Source organism: Schistocerca piceifrons, chromosome X (genome assembly GCF_021461385.2).
Source record: "Schistocerca piceifrons isolate TAMUIC-IGC-003096 chromosome X, iqSchPice1.1, whole genome shotgun sequence".
In the NCBI taxonomy this organism is placed as follows: Eukaryota; Metazoa; Arthropoda; class Insecta; order Orthoptera; family Acrididae; genus Schistocerca; species Schistocerca piceifrons.
In genome coordinates this window covers 166,679,691-166,686,038 of record NC_060149.1, presented here as the reverse complement: position 1 = coordinate 166,686,038, position 6,348 = coordinate 166,679,691, and positions in this window count along the sequence as shown.

Below are 6,348 nucleotides of genomic sequence, written 5' to 3'. Positions count from 1 at the left end.
TTAAATTCAATATTTCTTCTGTTACCCAAGGATTTCTACTAGCCCTCGTCTTTTTACCTACTTGATCCTCTGCTGCCTTCACTACTTCATCCCTCAAAGCTACCCATTCTTCTTCTACTGTATTTATTTCCCCCATTCCTGTCAATTGCTCCCTTATGCTCTCCCTGAATCTCTGTACAACCTCTGGTTCTTTTAGTTTATCCAGGTCCCATCTCCTTAAATCCCCACCTTTTTGCAGTTTCTTCGGTTTTAATCTACAGGTCATAACCAATAGATTGTGGTCAGAGTCCACATCTGCCCCTGGAAATGTCTTACAATTTAAAACCTGGTTCCTAAATCTCTGTCTTACCATTATATAATCTATCTGATACCTTTTAGTATCTCCAGGGTTCTTCCATGATACAACCTTCTTTCATGATTCTTAAACCAAGTGTTGGTTATGATTATGTTGTGCTCTGTGCAAAATTCTAACATTTGAGTATAAGATCGTATAATGTCTAAGGGAATAAATTATGAGGATAAACGGTATTATAATGCAAATATGAGTGATTATTTGATGAATTTATAATACAGTTATCCCCTGAGTTAAGAAATAATGTTAAATTGGAGAATTCTGCCCAGAGAAGTTTCAGTTCTTTCAAGTTTCTGATTAGTTGCGGTAAAATTGTAAGAGAATGGTAAATTGTTAATTGACTTATGGTATTACACAAATTTTATGGTAAGAAAGATAGGTTTTCTAGTGGGAAGATGGACAGAGTGTTTGAAATGTCGAGCTGAATCAAATGTATTTTGCCAAAGCCATAAATCAGTTTTTCCTTTGCGTCCTCTTTGTGAATGTATCGACTCCACTGGGAAGGGCATTCAGTGCCTGATTTATGAGGAGTCAGGAAACAATATGATTACTCGTAACGATACCACAGTCGTATTTCGACCTATTGTCCTTCAACACTCTCGGTGGCTGCGGATTGTCGCATGTTTCGGCATAGTATGTGGCCAATTGAGTCATGAGTTTCTGCAGAGGCGGCTGGACACCATTTCGACACCTGAACGCTGATCTTGTGCTATGTTAAATATAGTGATAGTGAGTTAACTCAAAAGTTTCTTTAAATTAACGGTTTCAGTTTATTTGGGCATTTAACTAATATGACGTAATTTTATAATTTGTGTTACATTTAGAAAAATTATGCTGATAATATACGTTATGACATATCCTAGAAATCACATGCTCCTTCATACGCCACCACAAAAATTCTTACACTATTGTACTGACACACAAGCAGTGTATTCTTTTTACTATTTATGAATTATGTTATGTAAATTTGTCAAATTTGGAACGCTTTGATCTCCCAGTGCCTATTATGGCCGGTTCAGCAAAGTGACCAGTTTGACCCTGCCCAGGTACAAGAAGGTCAAAGTGACCGGCAAAGGGAAAATCCCCAGCACAGGAAATTTGGACATTGGTTCCTTGCTTAGCCGGAGAATAGACAATGCACCAAAAATCGCAAAGTGTCAGACAGTCTGAAATATAGCTACTTACAACTCTTAAAAAATGTATAATAAATCGCATTTACATAATAGAGCAAATTAGAATACTTCTGTGCTCTTAGAAAAGTGAGGCGCATCCAATAAAACAATAATATTTTCAGTATCTCAAAAACTAAAGAAGTTAATATTACACAGTGTTAAATATTTTACGGCGAATTTAACTAATTTAAACAAAAATGGCTCTGAGCACTATGGGACTTAACATCTATGGTCATCAGTCTCAACTAATTTAAACACATCATGTGATTTCAACAAACGATATCTCAGACGATTGCACTGCCCTGTAGCTATCATCCCCGAAAGCAACACATTTGAATCTTGTTTATCGATTTACTACATTTTTAACATCTTTTGCATTATGAAAATGGTTGGGCATCAATCTGCAGTTGTTTGCTGATGATGTAGTAGTGTATGGGAAGGTGTCGTAGTTGAGTGACTGTAGGAGGACACAAGATGACTGAGACAAAATTTCTAAATTGGTTTGATGAATAAAATCTAGCTCTGAATGTAGAACAATCTAAGTCAATGCAAATCAGTAGGGAAAACAAATTTGTAATGTTCGAGTACAGCAGTAGCAGTGCACTGCTTGACACTGTGACGAAAATAACATGGACGTTACGTTCCAGAGTGGTGTGAAATGATATGAGCATGTGATAATTGTGGTCGGGAAGGCAAATGGTCAACTTTAGTATATTAGGAGAATTTTGGGAAGGTGTGGTTCATCTGTAAAGAAGACCACATTTAGAGCGCTAGTGTCACCTGTTTTTGTATACTGCTCGAGTATTTGGGATCCCTACCAAATCATATCAAGCGAAGACATCGAAGCACTTCAGAGGCAGGCTGGTAGATTTGTTACCGGTAGGTTCGAACATCACACAAGTATTACAGAGATGCTTTGGGGCTCAAATGAGAATACCTGGAGGGAAGGAGACGTTCTTTTCGAGAAACAGTAATGAGAAAATTTAGAGAACCGCCGTTTGGAGCTGATTGCAGAACGATTCTACTTCCGCCAATGTACATTTCGCGTAAGGGTGACGACGATAATATAAGAGAGATTAGACCTCATATGGAGGCATATAGACAGTCGTTTTACACTCGCTCTATTGGCGAGTAGAGTGGAACATGAAAGGAAATGACTGTTAGTGGTACAAGTTACCTTCCGCTACGCACCACACGGTTGATTTCATAATATACACGTAAATGTATATGTAGAATGCACTTACGATGATTTCTGAGAAACATTGGGGAGTTACCGGAAGTTAAACTAGAAAGCTCAATAATTCGAGACTGGACATTTAGGAGAGAGTGATTATTCAAATTGATTGAAAGTTAATTCAAGAAAGGAAGAGGATCAGACGATCAGGAATGGACAAGAACATTTCATTAATATAAAAAACGGAAAAAAGTGGTTGTTACATACAATATTAACTGGGAAATGGTAATTGAGAATAATGTGTATTGGACTTTGTTGACAGGTCTGTGATCTCAAAAGACCTTTCTGTAATCGTAGGATACATTTTAAGAAGTTAATTTTTTAAAATCAATTTCGACAATAAATAACATTAAGTGTGGATACTGGACTTCTATGAGGATTAATAACTCTGACTAGGATTTGTAATTAGGAATGTTGTGACTGCAGATAAACTGAATCATATTAAGGGCATGCTTATGTTAATCGAAGATCTTTATTTACGACTCATAAGATATCCAGTTACGATAATCCAGAGTTGTGGGAAAAGTGAACTAAACAGTCACTGATACGAGAGAGAACATTTAAAGATCGATGTAATAGCTACAGCGTTTTGTTTAATGAAAAATGCAAGTTTTGAGACAATGTTGATTTTACGTGACCATCAGTAGGAAGATCTCTGAGTTTTATTTATTTGAGAGAAAAGTATCTGCGACATAGAAATGAATCAGTTATTTGAGGAAGTTACATCGTCGTGAAGACTAATTTTTAATGACAGTAGTGTTTCAGAGTTTGGGCGACACATATATATTTCTACAGGTGGCGGTCCTCGGTCTAATCAAGAAGTAACAGATATAAACAAGTCATTATTCGTTTCGAACATCATTGCCATGGAAGATTTTATAGTCACCGCTTCGTATCGAAGAAACAGAGACTGAGTCGTAGGTCTGAAAACTCAAGTCTACAACTGGCACAGTGCTTGCTGGCTGGGCACAGTATTTCAGTGTAAGCGTGTGTCAGTTACTAAGTACCAACACATCTAGCAAACTGCGTGTCAACACAACGCGTGATTTTGATAAAAAGGTTCTTACAAATTAATGAACAATCCAGTTTTCGGAAAAATAATGGAAAGTACTAGATAATATTGCAAAATTCATATAGTTTACTGGTGGGGAATTAGTTGTGTTGCAACAGATTACATCAACAGACCAAATTTTAAGCAGATTCCCATGTTCAATGAAGGACTAGTCGCTGTGGAGATGGCCAAGGTTCCAATGCAGTTCACAAACCCTATCTATAATAATGATACATGTACTCTGATCCTCACCAAACTCCACATGTACCCATTCCACTATGAGTTTGCGAAGGCAAACTTTGTTGATCTCAAGTTGACTTATATGCTACAGACAGTTTCATCTACTGGATGAAATGCTGCAATCCGTAAGAAGTAATTAGGTACAGACTTAGACATAAATCCTGACCACCAGCCAGCTGCTGCAATCACTAAGTGTAAGCCGTTGATTTAAGGCGCCGCAGTAAATTTGGCCACACCTCAGAATTGTAAGTCCAGCATATGCACAATTTGGCAACACGGTAGAATGCGGAAGTGTCTGGAGGAAATGGTATCGCCTTCTCGAGTTATTTCCGTGCTATATGAGCTTGTGGTCTAGTGGGCAGACTGCCTGCAGCAGCGATGGCGGGGCGGTCGTCCTATTGTGCTTCGCACTGCCGCTGGCTTATTTACATCTGTAGAGTAAGTCGCTGGCTTGCAATGGTATTTACCTATAAATCTCGCGTGTGTAGAACGATTTCGAAGATTAAATGGTGGCTCACATAAAGAGGAAAGTTACCTTGAAATTAACTTTCGAAGTCGAAGATTTTTTTGAGATGAAATGAAAATAGGAGTTGAAAAGATTACATTTGTCTGTAGTATCTAGTGTGGTGTACGTCAAATTGAGATATGGCGAGTTTTGTGGAAAACTCGTAGAATCTGTTGGGTGGGAGTACTGAAGTTCAAACACAGAGACGGCAACATAGGAGAAATAACTTTTTCACAAGCAGGATTCAGTATTCAAACCATCAGATTTTCGAACTGCCCTTTGATGTACCAATTGAACAAATAAATGTCGTGACTGCACCATACAGAAAAGTTCTAACAAATTTGCAGAACGATGGTCTAATGTTTGTAAGTTTCCAAACTGAATGGTATTGGACAATTGACAGTAGACTTATAAAGACACATACCATCATACTTAACTATTTACAGGTACTGTAAAATTGTAATTTACGATGGCCAACCAGGGACTTAAATGCAATATAACTTCACGTACAATGTCCATTCAGAATGCATACAGAGACAAGTAGTTCACCTGCTGCTTGGAAAGGGTGCGCAACCTCTTGTGATGTCATCATTGCTGACATGGTATGTAGTGGTAACCTGTAGTGACAAGCCAGCGAACCTTACTCATGACGCCATTCGAGATCCAAATCTCCAAGACAGTGAGACATCTATGGAGGCTCAGAACACATCAGAAATGGCGGTTCCTGGAACCCAAGACGCAAATGAACCCCGAAATGAATTTTCAGAACAGAACCCATGTAATGCAGTGAGGCCTGATGTGCTCATTATTGTTACAACCGATTCTGGATAAGCCAGTAAGTCGTTAAAAAACGACACACCCCAAACATCTGGCACTTCCCCAAAGAGACATAAAAAAACGAGGTTTGGCCCACTAAGAAGCAGAGAAGACCGCACCAAACTTGAGGGAAAAGCGTAATTAATAGGAAAGCAATTCAAGGAAGGAAATGCCGAAAGTGGTGACTCGTATCCATGTTCATGGGATAAAAGGCGAACTAAGGAAAAGGCATCAGAATCTCCCACATAAAAAGAAAGCCCGCAGTGGAGTTGAGCCCTCGCCTGTGGATGATTGGGAGGCCGTTTCAAGGCGTGGCAGGCAGCGAAAGACGTTCCCAGAGGCTGATCAGAAAGCCTCCCCAGTGCGTCTGACAAACAGGTTTCAGGTACTGTCTCTGGCTGAACCAGAGGATGATTCTCAGCCTTCAAGGTCCGGGCAATCGCAGAGGGTGCGCTTATTGGTAGATGGGAGCTCCAATGTTAGGAGCGTAATGGGGCCCCTTAGGGATATGGCGGCTAATGAGGGGAAGAAATCCTGTGTGCACTCTGTGTGCATTCCGGGTGGAGTCATTCCTGATGTGGAAAGGGTCCTTCCGGATGCCATGACGAGCACAGGGTGCAGCCAGCTGCAGGTGGTGGCACATGTCGGCACTAATGACGTGTGCCGCTTTGGGTCTGAGGAAATTCTCTCTGGATTCCAGCGGCTATCTGATTTGGTGAAGGCTGCCGGTTTTGCTTACGAGATGAAGGCAGAGCTCACCATCTGCAGCATCGCTGACAGAACCGACTGCGGACCTTTAGTGCAGAGTTGCGTGGAGGGTCTGAATCAGAGGCTCAGACGGTTTTGCGACCGTGTTGGCTGCAGATTCCTTGACTTGCGCCATAGGGTGGTGGGGTTTCGGGTTCCGTTGAATAGGTCAGGAGTTCACTACACTCAGCTGGTGGCTACACGGGTAGCGGAGGCTGTGTGGCGTGCACT